We start from the raw sequence: 18,789 nt of genomic DNA, 5'->3' as shown, positions 1-18,789 counted from the left end.
TATAGTTTCGATTTTTGAGCTCATCCCCTTCACCCCCAAACAACCCTTTAATTGATTTTAACTTGAAAGAAAAATGCTGAGAAAACTTAAAATATATCGTATTGCGGATATAGTTCCTATAGCTTATATGTATATTCTAAGAATAAACTATTAAGTCACGTGCATTTCGATTATTGAGCTGCAACCCCTTCGCAAGAAAACCACCCCACCTTCCCGGCTTAAGAGAGAGTTGTATTTAAAATGCACTAAATTAATTATTGGGCAACTACATATCATTTAATAATTTATGAGCTCCCAAATTACGCGCATTTAGATCAGTAAATTGCAATTTATTTTTTATAGTGCAATCACTGAAGGTAAAAATCAACGATTACCTTCAATTACGGTGAACCTTTATAGATTTTCACGGAAATTGGTCAGTAGTTAGAGGATACCTCAAGAAACAAAGGTGACATGGTACCACCTTGCGCCTTTACCCTGAGGGTGGATACCGCCCCTTCTCGGGGGTGAAAATTATTTTAAAAAATAACTGCCCAAATCAATAAAAGGACAAATTATAAGCAAAATTTGTTAAATAAAGTTATTATAATTCAATACTTTTTAAGTTATTAAATATCAAAGATTTTAATTATTCGTGAAAAAAATGCATGCTTTGAAGCGGTTTTTCGTAAATCACTGAAAAACTGTAAGTTTTTACAAAAAAGTTAATAGTAGTTTAATTCGTATAGCTTACATTCTAAGAATAAACTCTTTAATCACGCCCATTTCGATTATTGAGCTACAACCCCTTCGCAAGAAAACCATCCCATATTCATCTCAATTATTGAATTGCAATTTTCTTTCTATAGTGCAGTCACTGAAGGTGAAAATCAACTATGACCTTTGATTTCGGGATTTCGGTAAATCTTCATTCATTTTCACGAAAATTGGTGAGAGGATAGAGGATACCTCAAGAAACAAAATTAACAATATACGTCACCCCATCTCGGGGGTGAAAATTACTTTATTAAAAATAACCCCACAAATCGAGAGAGGGACAAATTCTAAGCAAAATTTGTTATATAATGTTATTAAAATAAATCAATACTTTTTGAGTTATTAAAGATAAAATATTTTAATTTTTGTGAAAGAAAATGCATGCTTTAAAGCGATTTTTCATAAATAACTCAAAAACTGTAAGTTTTTATAAACAAGTTTTCATCACTAAAATTGAAGCTAATAAAAAATATAATAAATTGCTTCCTTGAAAAACCCTTTAATGTTAATTTAAAGTAAGATATAGGTAATTAAATGAATATTTTTTTCTTCGACTATTCAAATTTAAGGATATAAGCTCAAATAACGGGAAAGGGATGCATTTTATAACACTTACTAGATGCTTGTCAAAGTACTTAGAAATACCTATAACATGAGCTCCAGAAAAAGTTGATAGCATTAAAATTTATACTCCAAAAATTTTTCCAAAAAAAAATAATTTTTTTTTAATAAATGTGTTAATTTTTATGATATCTGAGCTATAAAACTGTATTACATTTAATCTTTCAAATACTTTATTTTTTTAGGATAATCGGTTAAATGGCTCCAGTTACATTGTTCTCGTAGTAAAATTTAGGCTTAAACGTTTCTATCTTCGTTATTTGGATTCATACAGAAATCAAAAGACAAGTAAAATTAAATTTCGTTATCTATCATTTTTTACGTGTATCTAGTATTGTTGGAGTTATTATCAAAAGCAAATAATTTACGAAAATTTGAAAAAATTTGATTTTTTTAAATCATAAACTCCAACAATACTCGATACACGTAAAAAATGATTGATAACGAAATTTGAGTTTTTTTATTAGCAAAGATTTTACTTGTGTTTTGATTTTTGTATGAATCAAAATAACGAAGATAGAAACGTTTAAGCCTAAATTTTACTACGAGAACAATGTAACTGGAGCCCTTTAACCTATTATCCTAAAAAATAAAGAATTTGAAAAATACAGTTTTATAGCTATTGAAATTACCTTTCAAATAGTTGGATGTGCCTGATATCATAAAAGTTAACAGTTATTAAAAAAAATTCATTTTTTTGGAAAAATTTTTGGAGTATACATTTTGATGCTATCAACTTTTTCTGGAACTCATTTGCTAGGTATTTCTAAGTACTTTGACAAGTATTTAGTAACTGTTATAAAATGCATCGCTTTCCCGTTATTTAAGCTTAAATCCTTAGATTTGAATAGTCGCAGAAAAAAATATACATTAATGCCTGGTTGCACCAACAGATCTTAAGCTCTAGCTTAGCTAATCTCTACTTAGAGATAGGGCCTCCTTGAGTATCACTTACGTTGCACCATAATTTTAGATTCTTACCTTATTGTCAATTATATCTATTATTATATTATGGTATTCTTATTGTAATATATTATAATAATTATGTTATGTTCATTCTTATGATATTCTCGACTTAAGCTTAAGATCTGTTGGTGCAACCGGGCATTAATTACCTATAACTTATTTTAAATTAAAATTTAAGGGTTTTTCAAGTAAGCAATTTATTACATTTTTATTAGCTTCCATTTTAGTGATGAAAACTTTTTTTGTAAAAACTTAGTTTTTGAGTTGTTTATGAAAAATCGCTTTAAAGCATGAATATTTTTTTTAAATTTTATATATTTTTTTTATATCATTCTTTCACAAAAATTAAAATATTTGATCTCTAATAACTCAAAAAGTATTGATTTATTTCAATATCATTATATAACAAATTTTGCTTAGAATTTGTCCCTCTCTCGATATGTGAGATTATTTTTAATAAAGTAATGTTCACCCCCGACAAGGGGTGACATATACCCAGGCTAAAACCGCAAGTGGTTATTGTTAATTTTGTTTCTTGAGGTATCCTCTATCAGTTCACCAATTTTGGTGAAAATGAATGGAGGTTTACCGAAATCGAAGGTCATAGTTGATTTTTACCTTCAGTGACTGCAGTATAGAAAGAAAATTGTAGTTCAATAATTGAGATGGGTATATTTTACGAGCTCATGAATTATTAAACGATATGTACTCGCCAAATAATTAATTTAAATTATTTTAAGTACAACTCTCTCTTAAGCCGGAAATATGGGATGGTTTTCTTGCGAAGGGGTTGTAGTTCAATAATCGAAATGCGCGTGATTTAAGAGTTTATTCTTAGAATATAAGCTATACGAATTAAATTAGTATTAACTCTTACAGTTTTTAGTGACTTACGACAAACCGCTTCAAAACATGCATTTTTTCACGAATAATTAAAATCTTTGATCGTTAATAACAAAAAGTATTGACTTATTTTAATAACTTTATATAACAAATGTTGCTTATAAGTTGTCCTTTTATTGATTTGTGCAATTTGTTTTTTATAAAATAATTTTCACCCCCGTGAAGGGGCGGTATCCACCCTCAGGGCAAAGGCGCAAGGTGGCACCATGTCACCTTTGTTTCTTGAGGTATCCTTTAATCACTGACCAATTTTCGTGAAAATCGATAAAGGTTCACCGAAATTGAAGCTAATCGTTGATTTTTACCTCAGTGACTGCACTATACAAAACAAATTGCAATTTACTGATCTAAATGCGGGTAATTTGGAAGCGCGTAAAGTTTTCTCAGCATTTTTCTCTTAGGTTAAATAAATTAAAGGGTTGTTTGGAGGTGAAGGGGATGAGCTCAAAAATCGAAACTATATCATTTTAAGAGCTCATAAATACCTCGTAATTCTGCCGCAAAAATCTATTTATTATTCCTATTTTTTAGTAGTTGGGGCTGACTCAGCCCCCTCCCACCCCCACTAAAATATTAAATTCCTGCTCTGTGGAACGAGCTCAAAATTTTCAATTTGAGGAATATGGAAGCTCATAAATAGCTCATAAATCATGCCTATTTGTTTTTTTAATTTTTGCAAGTGGGGGGAGGGGGCAGCTCAACACGGGTAATTTTTTTAAAATGTGATCAAGAAACTTTTAAAATTAAATTATTAAAATAATATACGTCTTGCATGTAAACCAAGTAAGTATAAAGTAACAAACTTCTAAAATATTTTTCTTAATAAATTAACCAATATTTTTGTCAAATTTGTAAACAATTTATTTACTGATGATAGTAAATATTTCAACTAATTATATTTGAATCATCAACGCAAAACAACACGCAAAATGCTGGGAAAGCAGGGAAGAGTTAATTGATTCCCGTAAATAATTGTTAATGAATTCCTTTCCAACTATACTTAACCATTTTGCTCATGCATTTTTGTTTTTTAAGATAAAAATTTGAAATTAGGTAAACAGATTCCTTTAGTTTTTTTAAATTTTTTGGCGTACGTAAAATAATTCCCTGTTAGCCCCTTTAAGGGATGTGAATTGTATAGTATATTGTACATTGTGAAAAAACGGTGTATACGGCATGTACATGTACAATATATTGCACATTATGAGTAAATTGTAGTGACTCTTGTGACTTTGGAAATCAAAATAAAATTAAAAATCATATATCGGCAATTAATTATTTATTTGTATGATATAACATAAAACACTTTTGATTTTCTTTTTAAATAGATAAGTGTATACTGCACTTTTTATAGAAAAATTGGTTCTAGAACCACATTTAGGGAATTTTCAACTAAAACAAAAGGATTTTTGTCATCTATAATTGGAAAATCACCAAATCCATTCAGCCTTATTTCTGCTGCTGCTCTAATTTTTGTTTTTTGTTTTTTCTGTGGCGGAGATGAAGTATCCAAAGGTATGAAAGTATGAAAGGATGAAGTATTCTCTTGTATCCAAAGACGTCCCTGTTTTCTGGACGATACTTTGTCTGATTTTATCCAAACTTCATAGACGTATGACGATGAATAAACTTATTCCATCTCCCTTGTAATCAACAGCAGAACGAATAACTTCCCTGTTGTCTTCAACTCATTATCATCACTGCTAACGTCTTTTTCCCTATCCTCCCACCCATGATCATCATTGTCGTCATCACTAAGCCCATCAATATTTAATAAACCTGCCTCAATTAACTCTATTAGTTGTTTTTCATTTAACGGCTTTCTTTTACTCATTTTTATATTTTTTTTTTGAAAAATGGCTTTGGCAGAGCCAATTAGCCAGACTTGTTTGTGATTGATTGCAGATTCATAGTCATAAATTTCTTATAAACATAAGTACATTCTACAATATTATTTTTATTGATACATTGGTACATTTTGTAGCTTTTTTTTATTTTTTTTTAATTATTTTACTGATTTTTTAATATATATTTTAATCTGTGCGAAACACTTTTTTTACTTCTTTTTTTTCTATTTTTTTTATTTTTTTTCTATTTTTTTTCTTTTTTTTTTATTTATTTTTTTATTATTTTATTATGTGTTTTTTTATATATTTTTTTTTATTTTTTCAAACCACATTAACAAATTATGCCTATTATATTACGTTTACAACTTGTATTTACATAATTTAACATGTTTATAAATGAGATGAAGAATTTCCATATCATTTGTAAATATTAAAGTATTAAGGTTTATTGGGAAAAACATTTTAAATCTTTTAATTCCTATAAAGACCGTTTATGTTATTTATGTTTAAATGACATTCTAATATGAAATATGTTAGATCTCCGATTTTGCCACAAGTACAATTGGGAGTATCTGACAAGCCGATTCTATGCATGTAATAATAATATGGCGTAAGAGCATGATTGGCTCTCAGCCGATAAATTTTTATATTTTAAAACTGCAAAATAAAAGAAGTATACACAACTGTAAATAACGTATGGTTGTGTACTATACCTGTCGACCGCCTCCATATACCCACACTGTACAATATACTGTACACTAATGTTGACTAAAATATAGAAAAAAACATACTAACTGAACGAAACGAATGCAGTAAATAAAAGTGTTTCTTGTCATTAACAAAAATATATCTGACATTTACAACCAATCTGTAAACTATTAAACACCACCTTACGTCGAGACACTGAAGTAACGATCACAACAACCTAGTTCCTTGAATTTCATTTTTTTTATTTAAAACTAATCAACGCTAGATGGAAGCAACGCAACGGTTTGAAATTCAAACTAATATGTGTACACTACAATGTTCATTTTGAATATAGCGGATAGAAACATCGGGTCACGTTATTTCGATATCAGTAAAATGATGTACAATATGTTGTACACCGTGAACGAAAGGGTTAAATATACTCAAATTTTATTGTTAACAGACATATTATTTACTTTATATAAGAATTAAATTTACTACCGAATGATACAATTTATATTTTATTAATGATTTAATATTTAATTTGGTTTTGACGGTCCTGTCAAAAGTGAACAACGTATACTTTGTTGATAGGTAAGTAGATGGCGTTACGAGCAAACATAATAATTTATTGTATTATTTTAATATAACGTAAAGGACAATTTAAATAATTAGAGGTGCATGTCATAGATTTAATAACATCATAACCTACTGTTACAAACTTGACACCAAACAAATTCAACAAATTTTTCCTATTAAAAAAGCTTTTTCGCTATTGTCTAGCGAAAGTTTAGCAGGAAAGCGCTGTTGCCAAATAAAAGCATATTATGTATTAACCACAACAGCTACCGGCTACACTGTTTCTCTTTGTCTTTGAGTGTGAAACAAAGATAACTATCTATATTATAAACGTCAAACCCATGTTGTCCTGGAGAAGGATATGTAAAATTTTGTGTTTATAATTGTAAAGTTTGTTAAAATATAAACTGTCTACACACTAAATTCTGTTACTTTAGTTTCTCGATTTGATTTTAAATCGAATTGTTGGATATTCTAATTGAATTGTATAAAAAAAATGGCGTCGCATTTGATCAGATATTGCAAGGAATTAATTACAATTTAAACTAAGTTTAAATTAATAGGCTAGAACTTCATTCCAATATATGACGTCATATAAACTCGTCACTAGTTCTAGCCAATGAAATTCTTGCTGTAATAAAAATGGCATGTTAGCTGTTATTTTTAATTATTCATAATGAGCCGTAACATCGTATTGACGCAGCTGTAAATGTGAGTGCAAGTGAGATGTGCGATTGGGCAGATTGCAATTGCACGCAGCGGTCAGGGTTCTCAACAGGGTGTCTAAGTTTTATTTACTTCTTATTCGTTTTGAACGGAAATTTTGCTAATTCTAAAAAATTAATTAATTAAAAAATTAATATATTATATATTATACAGTACAATTTTCAAAGGAGGAAGACCTAACCCTTCGGTCCAAACCTAACTTTCGGGTATTGGAGTGTAGAGTACCCCAGGAGGTATTTGACCGCTGCGCGCAATCACAATATACCGGTGCGATTGGACTGCCTGCATGGCATATCTTTCGCACTCATCATGGACGGCCGCCTAATACGTGCGTGGCGCTCATTATTATTACTTACAAATAACAGCTTAGTAATTAAATAATGACAAAAATTTCTTCAGGATCTTGTAAGGGGGGCTTTAAACTTTGATTTAGTCACTTTCTGACTTTCATAGTAATAATTTTTAATCGAGTTTTTAAGCCTTGAAAATCTCCATTTTTCGTTTTTTTCAATTTTAAAATGCTTTTACCTCGAAAACGATCAACTTTAGAGAAAAATTACAAGAGACCTTTTTTATCCAGAATGGTCCAAAAAACGTAAAAAAATTGTCCGGGCTAAAAATATTAATTTTTGCAATTTGATAAAAAAATTGTTAAAAAAATTTGGACCACTTTTTGCGTGGGCGACTTATTGAATCTTATTCTGGAATGTCTCACGAATGTGATTATGCAAAAAAAAAATTCATGGGACTATTTTCTCCAAAGAACCCGCCGATTTCGCCTTGTCTATAAAGAGTTCTTCAAATTTAAAATATTGCAACAAGGGGAAAATTATTGTGACCAACCTTTATTGTTTGACTTTTGCTACATCTATATAATTTGTTTAAAATATAAATAATACCTAATTAATACATTAATATATTACCAGGAGTTATGTATTATCCTGGACAAACAGTGTTTCCGTTGACGTTTTTAGAAACAAACAAGTTTTTAGACAATTTTTTGCAAATAATTCAAAAATAATTATTTTATATAAAAAAATATTCCTAGCAAAAATATAGCCTGTAAAAAAATAAAAAAATTGGTGTATGCCTGAAGTCCCTTGACCTAGTAGAAGCAGAGTTATAGCTAAAGAAAAATATGTTCATATTCGCTAATTCCAAGCATAATATTTCAACGTGAAATAACCAAATAATGAAGCACTTTTTGGAGAAAACTCTTTTACTACTACTACTACTACTACTACTACTACTACTACTACTATGACAACTTTTTTAATGAGTTTAATTAAAAAGCCTTATTTTTGTTTTTATAATAAGATATTCTAGCATCAAATGTAAGCAAGTTACGCTCAAAATACAGTTGGTACCTTTTGTTTAATCAAAAAAAAATTGGGAAAATCGCCCCCTAATTAGCAACTTAAATGAAATTAATCGTTACCGCTTCATAAGTTCCTTTATTTATGTTGTGTTTATATCATATGTAAGTTTTATCGATTCAAAATAATATTTTTCATTAAAAAACCCTTTTTTTAAATAACTTAAAAACTATTAGAGGTACCTAATAAAAATATCAAATAACAAAAAACGTCGGCTTTGCTTTCCTGAATATATTATTATTCCTTATATTTTTTGTTTTTTCTGTAAAACAAAGATTAGTTAAGATATGGTGTTTCTAAATTTACATGCACTCTTGATAAGTGACTCGTTCAAGCCCTATCAACTACAGCTCTTTCAGAAATAAGAACTTTGAAACGATAAAACTTACATATCATATAAAAAATACATATACCAGTAAAGCAACTTGTAAAATGGTAACGAATAAATTTATTTGAGATGCAAATTAGGTGCTTATTTTCCCGATTTTGTTACCAAATAAAATGGCCGACTTTATTTTGAGCGTAACTTGTTTACTTTTGATGTTATAAATTTTTTTACAAAAAAAATTAAGCTATTTTTAAAGACTTTAAAAAAGTTGGAATTAGTTTTCCCCAAAAAGTGCTTCAATTTTGGTTAAAATATTAGATTTGTAATTTGACGAATCTGAACCTATTTTTCATTAGCTATAACTCTGCTTCTACTACGTCTAAATATCGAATGCATACACCATTTTTTTCACTTTATTACAAGCTATATTTTTAATGAGAATATTTTTTCGACAAAATACTTTGGTACTTTTGAAGTTATTTGCGAAAAACCGTCTAAAAACGTGGTTACTTTGTTGAAAAATGAACATATCCACTCGCAAATAACTCGAAAACTATTGATTTGGCAAAAAAACCCTATAGAACAAAAGTTACTTAGAAACAGTCAGTTTATATAATTCCGGACTCATCTTGGACGTATATTTTTTCACCCCCAAAAAGGGGTGAAAATCACCCCCAAAAAGGGGTGAAAATCACCCCCAGGGCAAAAGCACACATCGGAGCAATATCACTTTTTTTCTTTGACTTGTTGGCTATGTGTAGACCAAATTCCATGTCAATCCAAGCGGTTTTTTAAATTTAGAGGTTTTGGAATATTTTACCGTTAAAGAACGTACTAATAATATATCCTTACGTTACTCTCTGAATAGAGAGCTTAAAACAAGCTTTGATGTGTGCATATTTATGTGAATATATTACCTCAGGGAAATAAAAAGATTAAACCGTATTCAGTAGTTACCAACATCTAATAGATATTTTTGTATTGAGGGATTGTAATGCCAAGGTTGGAAGAGGTAGTGAATAAGATGTCGTTGGCAAGTTTGGTTTACGAACGAGAAACAACCGTGCAGATAGAATGATTAGATTTTGCGTAGAAAAACAATTAGTAATATACACATATAATAACACTTTCTTTGACTTGCTAAGAGACGACTTTACACCTGGAAATCTCCTATGGACACTTGTGGAAGAAAAGTAAGAAATAAAATTGATTTCATCTGCATATCAAAAAGATATAGAAAATGCTATCTTATCCTCCAAAACATATCCAGGAGCGGATGTACCCTCCAATCATAACTTCTTAGCAGCTAAAGTATTACTTAAATTTAAAAAGATTAAAAAATCCAAAATAGTTCCTAGGATTAGCAAAGATAAACTATCAAATGCGGAAGTGAAAGAAATAGTAACCGATAAATTAGAAGATTAGTTTCAGAAATTGGGAAATAAAAATTCAGAGGAAAAATTATGGGGGTCAGGCAAAAAACATTGAAAAAAGTCCAAGAAAATCATTTACTAGAAAATCAGCGTAGGAAGAGGCAACAGTGATGATAATGATAATATGACAGAATACAAAAAAGTAAACGGTAAAAGGTAAAGCAGAGTGGCATAAGCAACAATGTAAAAGAAATTGAGAACTACGGGCGTATCTACGTCGCACTATATATCAGAAGCTTTGAAGCACCAAAAAACTGAAAGAAGTTGCAGGACTGAATAAAAAATACAAACCTCTACTAATCATTTATAAAAAACAGAGAAATTATAATCGATATCGAAAGTCAACTAATACGATGGACTGAATATATAAAGGAATTATTCGATGGTAAAAGAAGCGAACCAGAAACACGAAATGATAAGGCGGTTCTCAAATAACTAAGAAAGAAGTGCAATACGCTATAAAGAACGCAAAAATGACGAGGCGATCGGAGCAGATGGAATTTACGTAGAAACATTAATAGACCTGGATCCCGCGTACGAAAAAAAAAGATTAATAGTTGAAAGCTTCCAGCTTTCTCCTTAAGTCAACATTAAAAGTTCCAGCTTCGAGACTATGAAGAAGAATAGAGTAGATATAACACTTTACCATCCGATATGGGATTTGCAGATTAAGTCTTTGGTTACTGCTTTGCAATTTCTATAAATTGTTGCAATATATCGATTTTGTTTTTTTTTTCTTTACTTTATTAACTTATATTTTGTATTTATGTATATTTTTTTTATATTGACGATTTATCAAATTTCAGAAAATTGTATTTGTTATTGTTATTGTTAGATATTATTTATTTATTTTTTCTGACTTTAATTAAGCTTTGTCCATCAAATTTGTATTGTCAGTGACAATAAAGCATATTTATATTCTATTCTATTTACCTACTCAGAAATTTCCTCATCTTTCAATAGGCTTCTCTTGATTGCTTTGTTCTTGATCGAATTTCTGATTTCGGATTTAGATCTTCCGTAATCCAGCCCACTTCCTATTATATAATTATTTAGCACAGCTACGTTGGTTATTACTTGCTTTTGATTGAAAATAAAGAACTCTATTTCCTGTCCTTGTTTGTCCTTTGGAGCTTCCCCAAGTCCATCTTCTGTGTTATAAGAAAGCTCGTAAAAATAGAAGCCTAATACATGCCTAATCTACAACAGGAGTAATACCCCATGACTGGTTGCTGTCCACATCTGTAACACTACCCAGGTCAGTACATGCGACAGAATTCTCCCAGTATAGAAGAATTTCCTTAATAAGCCACAGACAGGGTTGCGTGTTGTCTTCATTGTTCTTCAATCTTTACAGCGAATGTATTTTTAAGGAAGCAATATTAGGGGAAGAACAGGGTATACCAGTAAACGAAAAAATCTTGAACAACATAAGATTCGCAGACGACACCGCTATTTTTGCAGATAGTCTAGAAGCACTGCAACGATTAGTAAATAGATTACATCAAGTTAGTATAAAATATGGAGAAATGAACGTTAAGAAAACCAAGTTCATGATTATTTCCAAGCAATATACAGTAGGAAGACTAGATATCGAGAGAAAACAAGTAGAAAGAGTAAACAACTACAAATATCTGTGATCCTGGGTAACAGGAAACAACGACCAAGGTAGAGAATTCAGGACACGCATCGAAGTTGCAAGAAAAGCATTTATAAAAATGAAAAAAATGTTTGTTAATGGAGACCTACCTCTGGCGCTGAGAATAAGAGCCTTAAGATGCCACGTGTTCTCGACTTTGTTGTATGGAATGGAAAGCTGGACATTATAACTAGACAACATAAAGAAGTTGGAAGCATTTGAGATGTGATGCTATAGAAGGATTTTGAAAATACCATGGATCCAACGGGTTACGAATGTAGAAGTGTTAAGAAGGCTACAAAAGGATTGCGAGGTGATAAAGAACATCAAAATAAGAAAGCTGGAATATTTGTGCCACATTACTAGAGGTGCGAAATATGAGATATTAAGGCTCATAATGCAGGTCAGAATTAAGGGGAAAAGATCCATAGGTAGAAGAAGAATTTCCTGGCTGAGAAAATTAAGAGAGTGCAGCTAGTTGCAGCTCAGTAGATCTTTTGGGAGCTGCCGCCAATAAAGTACCGATAGCTGTGATGATAGCCAACCTCCTATAGGAGAAGGAACTACAAGAAGTAGACATCCCTAATACATAGCGCCTTAAACCAGATGTTATTTAGCGAGAGCTGTTTTAAATGGAGTCAAACGTACGCATCTACTTTAAAAAACTCTTTTTAGATTAGTTAGGTTGCAATCTGTCATGTTTATCATTTAAAATTTAATAAACATCTCATTTTTTAGTGGCTTTAGCCACTTTATTCCAAAAGCAGAAACACGTTGTGTTCCAGGGCGCATCTGTTTCGAAATGGATCTTGAGAGGTGACTCATATCTTTTTTACATAAATTGCTTGGAAATAACTCATCTAATAATAATTGAGTTATCCTCCCACTCAGAAAGGTCCGGAACATTGTTTAAATAACCAAAATATCAAAAAATTAAGAAAAAATTCGATTTTTTCTTCGTTTTTTGATTTTAACTTTAAAAGTGTTAATTTCCGGGAAAAGTTGTACTAATATAAAAGTTGCGTAATGAAATTTCCTACAAGATAGAATTGGCCAAAAATTTTAAAAATTGCCACCCTTGTTGCAAAATAGCAACAATTGCGAAAAAAAAAACAAAAATAAAGGTTTTCGCATTTTACTTTTTTCTACCTTTTGTGCTACACCTAGGAATTTCGTATTTCACCCAGAAAAACATTATGATATATTAAAACAATGCCCTAAACTTCATTAAGATCGGTTTAACAGATTTTGCAAAATAATTTTTGCAATCCAAGCTTTTGTAAAAAAATGCAATCATTAAAATATTTGCAGGACTGAAAATAAAGGAGACAGCAAGTTGAGCATTTTTTTACATATAGAAGAACACTGTACTTTTCATTTGCAATTAAAACCGGTTTATAAGCATGGCGTAAGGAATTTATAAAAAACATTAATTTTGGTGCTTCGCGCAGGACAGCGGATACATTTGCTCTGATTAGGCCTTCCAACGACCTGTCAAAAATGATCGAATATTGCAGCTGTCGACAAATAAATGTATTGTTGTTAAAAATTGTCAAATTTGTGTTTTAGTTTTTATTGTTATGAGAACAGAGACAAAAGTAAGTTTAAACTTGTAGTGACTTTTTAAATAGTTTTTAAAAAGTAACAGGTACTTACGTGAAAATATTTTAGTATTGCAATGAAAAATTATACATATATTCTATTTGGAAAATGTAAATGTTCGATTTGCATAATTTGATTTCCAACAAATTTATTACAAAATTACAAATTTGAGATAATTTTTTGTAATACAATAAATAATAATCATAAATATAGCTGTAATTTTATTCACATTTTATTTATTTATTCACAACGAATTTATTTATTTATATCGAAATGTACTAAAAATTAAAATTTATCAATACGTTTTTTGTGATTTTCGCTCAACTCAATAATAATTTGTAATTTTTACTGATCCGGAATATGTTTATTAATTTTTTAAAGTGTTTGTGTTTTTCAAATATTATGATAGTTTGTACATAAAAAAAGCTTCAAATGACAAACATTTTGGCGCAAGAAAAATTCACCTATTGTTTATACTTTTGTTGTAAATGGCGCTCAACTTTGAAAGTCTGTATCTCGGAAACTACCAAACATAACTTAACTTTTTTTTAAGAAGCGTTTGTAAAGACCTTTCCAATGGGCTTTTATAAATTTAATTTGATTGGGTATTTTAAAATATATTTTATTTGTTTATAAGAAAAATTAATGTTTATTTTAAATAAATCCTGACGCCATGCTAATTAACCGATTTAGGTTGAAAAAAGTAAAATGCGAATACTTGTTTTTTTATGGTTTTCTCGCAGTTATTGCTATTTTGCAACAACGGTGAAAATTTTTAAAATTTTTAGTCAATCATATCTTGTAGAAAATTTAATTACGCAATTTTTATGTTAGTGGAACTTTTCTCGGACTTTTAAAGTTTTAATCAAAAACGAACAAAAAAATCGAATTTTTTTTATTGTTTGACATTTTGATTATTTCGACAATGTACTGGACTTTTTTGAGTGAGAGGATAACTCAATTATTATTATGTTAGTTATTTCCAAGCAATTTATGCAAAAAAATATGAGTGTCCTCTTCACATCCAAATGTACTTATATTTTTACAGATGCGCTCTGGACTAGTTGTTGATGTCACAGCCAGTTATAATTATTCAGTAAGTTTATGTGTACATAAATAATAAAACAAAACAAGAAATTTTATTATGTTCAATTTACTCAAGTTTATGTTCAAGTTTCTTACTCACTGCAGCGTTAAATAGGTAATAACTTTTAATTACATCGCCCTAATTCAAATCACTTTTAATTACCGGAGGAATTACTCAATCTTAGAGCAAAGTTTCTGTCGTCCCCCTTAGGTAATCTAATAAAAGAAAGTTGTACACGTATATATTTTCTCCCTGCAACGTTTTATCCGGGGACCAAAGTGATTCGATTCCAAATACGACTCTATGGTTTGTGCACAGGGATGCATCTCTTCGTCGGATTTTCTTGTTTACGTTATTAATTACAATTATTATAATAAAACCAGTAGCAAACAGCCGGAAATTTATAACACTTATTCGTTGGTAAAACCCTACAGGCCTTATATTTAAATTAAACGTTTTCATTAAATTTTGACAAACAAAGATAAATTTATTGTTTGCAGTTTGTTTAATTTTTTTTGTATATTTGATTTATATGTTCTGTTATTATCTTTATGAAAATGAAAGTGTCAATAAATACTGACATCCGTACCTAAATAATTACCTATAATTACACCTAATCCACTATAGTATGTAGATACCTCATATTTTGTGAACATTTTATTTTTTAGTTTCTCTGATATTTTTAATAACAAAGAGACTAGACGGTTTTCTCTATAATATGTGTTTTAACTGACGACATGCGATACGTAAGAAGGCCATGTCTTGTCATTAACTACGATGAAATTATTACATAGTGGGAAAGGAACAACGTGTTCAGAGAAAGAAAATCTGGGCAATGTACCTCTCGCTATTTAAAGAGCTTCCACGTATCCTCCATGAACATGACAGAGCCTCCATTAAACAATCTTGTCTCTGTTATGTTCGTCTATGCATACCGCTCACTTGATCGACAAATAACTCTTAAGGTGTCGACCAGAATTGTTAACGTTATATGCCTTTCCGTTTCTAAAGAATTGTTAACTGTTTTTTTATTGTTAATTTATTTTTGTCTCAGTTAAAACACGTCATGTTAAAGAATAAAAGCGTATATTTTCTTTGTGTCTCAAGATATCAGGGACACTCATAAAACAAAATGTTCACAAAATATAAGACTACAATACCATTTCGACGCATACCCATACTTATACCTCGTTCTCTCTACAGACTGTCTCAAACTTAACATAAGAAAAACACTTTTTTTCTTCCATGCAGTATAAGTTCAAAAAGAAGTTTTAGTAAACCTTTGCCCATCTATGTAAATACCAAATAAAAATCTAAAAAAATAAAAAATGAGCAGAATGCGTTAATCTGTTCGAAAAAATCAACTATGAAAATGACCATACTTTTTAAGTGATGCATAACTTTTGAAACTATTTTTTTCTCATGATCATCTTTCAGTGCGTCACAGTTTTTCGATTTCTTTCTAACGCATTAAATTGTATGTGACAGAAAAAAACGTACGTCGTTGATTACAGACATTTATAAGATTTATTCTAGTTATTCTAGTTGTCGTTAGATGGCGCCATAATAAAAAAAATAAGTTTTTTTAATTAGATAATAATATTGCAAGTATAATCTGTATAATTTATAGGACTATACAAATCAAAGAAAATACCATTTTATAAATGCAAGAAACACATTTGATTTGTTTTATTCCAAATTGAAAATAAAATGTGACAACTGTCAGATTTAACTAAAATGTCATGTTAGAATAAATGTCATAAATGTGTATTATCACGGACTTGCCCTTTTTCCTATCATTTGTTACGCACTGAAAAATGCTCATGAAAAGGACAAGTATGTGTATTATTTTATCACTATAGGATAGTATGTAATACTAACTATATTTATGTATTGTAATGTAAGAAATAATGCATTTTCTCTAGACTGTCAATAAATGGCTTCTATAACTTTATACAGCATCCATTCACTTCACAAAATAGTAGTTTGATTCCTATCAGAATTCATATAGAATAGGATATTTGCGACAAAGAATGGGAATCGATATTTGGATGTACATGTACATGGTATTTGCTGCAAAGAAAGAGAATCGGCATTTGGTTATAGGCGAACGGATACAGGGGGGTTCATATGATTTTACTAAATGATACTTGGAACCTTCCGGTTCCAAGATTTTTACGTTTTAATATAAAATGGGTGAAAAGAAAATAGTATTCCCTTTAACGACACAATGCTAAATGCCGAATTTCATAGTCTAATAAAACTAACTAAACCAAACATGTCACAATAATTTTGCTATCGATAATCATATTATAGTCCTTTTCATGACCATTTTTCAGTGCGTAACAGTTTTTCGATTTCTCTCTAACGCATTAAATTGTATGTGACAGAAAAAAGGCACGTCGGTGATTACTTTGGTAATTATTCTAGTTCGGTGATTATTCTAGTTGTCGATAGATGGCGCCATAATCAAAAAAGAATTATTTATTAAATAAAATAATAATATTATCAATATAATTTGTACAATTTATAAGACTATACAAATCAAAGAAAATACCATTTTATAAATGCAATAGACACAATTGATTTGTTTTTATTCCAAATTGAAAATAAAATTTGACAACTGTCAGATTAAAATCAGGACAGTCAGAACGAAAATGTCATGTTAGAATAAATGTCATAAATGTGTATTATCACGGACTTACCTTTTTTTCTATAATTTGTGACGCACTGAAAAATGATCATGAAAAGGAGAATATATTACGTTACGAGAGCAGAAAGTAGTGTTTTTCAGATCAAGGGAAGGAGATTACAGAGCGAGCCGTAGGTATAGGCGCGTCCTGGAAATTTTATGGGGACCTCAATAACACTATTTCGGTCGAATGACGTACAATATTTTTTTCTAACCAACACTTCAATAAAACATTATTCTTTATTTTAACCCGCGAGTAGTCGCGCGGTGAGATAGAATCTCAATTTTTATCCTTTTTCGCGATAACTTGATGAAAAATTTTGCAATTTTTAAAAAATTTCGTAAGTGCCTCGAGGAAGGGTGTAGTAATGCGTAGGAATTTTCTTTTTTTTTCTTCTTCTTCTTTTTTTGGAATTTGTGGCTTTGGGGAGAGCCAATTAGCTTTAACCCGCGAGTAGTCGCGCCTTTAGATAGAATCTCACATTTAATCCTTTTTCGTAATACAGTAAAACCTGTCAGTAACGGCCACTAAAAATGAAAGAACTATTGGCCGATATAGAAAGGTGGCCGCTATTGCCAGGTTTTGTAGTCTACATATAATTGGTTTGGGAAATTTTTAAACTGGCCGTTAGGACAGGTGGCCGATGTTAGCAGGTGGCCGTTAACACAGGTTTAACTGTACAGTAAAATTTGTCAGTAACGGCCACTAAAAATGAAAGAAATATTGGCCGATATAGAAAGGTGGACGGTATTGCCAGTTTTTGTAGTCTACATATAATTGGTTTGGGAAATTTTTAAACTGGCCGTTAGGACAGGTGGTCGATGTTGGCAGGTGGCCGTCAACACAGTTTTTTTTAATAAAATTGTTAGAAATATATATTTTCAATATAAAAATAAAAATAGTACAAAATAAAAATTTGTTTTAAATTCGTATTTTGAGATAGAATCTCACACGCGACTATCGACGTTACAGAAGTGAGCGCGACTACTCCCGGGTTAAGTTACATTAAAAATATTAACACACTCGAACTATGTAGATACTGGATACAACTGCACAAACGGAATTAATATATTACTTTTGAAAATTTATCTTAAATCTACAATATTGCGGGCGTTAAATACCTAAAGGGAAAATGTGTCTGAAATGCTGGGAATTGTTATATATTTTAAAGTTATACTCCCTTAGGCGCGATTGGGAACAATTCTGACAGTGATTTTTTTTAAATGACAGTATGAAGTTAGGGCACACCGACAGCATGAAGTTAGTTGCTAATTTTTTTAGTTGAAAATAAATAAGAGTTTAACTATAATAACATTTTTTTTTTAGGAAAGTAGTAAGTATTAAAATTTGTTTAATAATTAAATAAAATATAAATAGAGTGTTTAAAATATATTTATTTCGTTAAAATCATATAAATAATAGAAGTATAATTTCTAATGTGCGTACAAAGTACATACACGTTCATTTTTTTGCAGTAGCACTAACAACATCAGTTTCCTCTTTCCTTGCACTAGCAAAAAACTTTTTTTTAATCTTCTCCTATAGT

The 18,789-nt window shown here is 30.2% G+C and overlaps 1 protein-coding gene across 6 annotated transcripts in view; it reads left to right on the top strand.

Annotated features, from left to right (window-relative positions):
- The window catches only part of LOC114330643 (kazrin), a 490,500-nt gene that overhangs the window by 294,787 nt on the left and 176,924 nt on the right, over nt 1-18,789 (top strand). The gene's annotated exons all lie outside the window — the stretch shown is intronic.

The sequence above is a fragment of the Diabrotica virgifera genome, chromosome 2 (assembly GCF_917563875.1).
Source record: "Diabrotica virgifera virgifera chromosome 2, PGI_DIABVI_V3a".
Taxonomy (NCBI): Eukaryota; Metazoa; Arthropoda; class Insecta; order Coleoptera; family Chrysomelidae; genus Diabrotica; species Diabrotica virgifera.
Note: the sequence above shows the minus strand (reverse complement) of the source record. Positions and strands in the feature narration are given on the sequence as shown.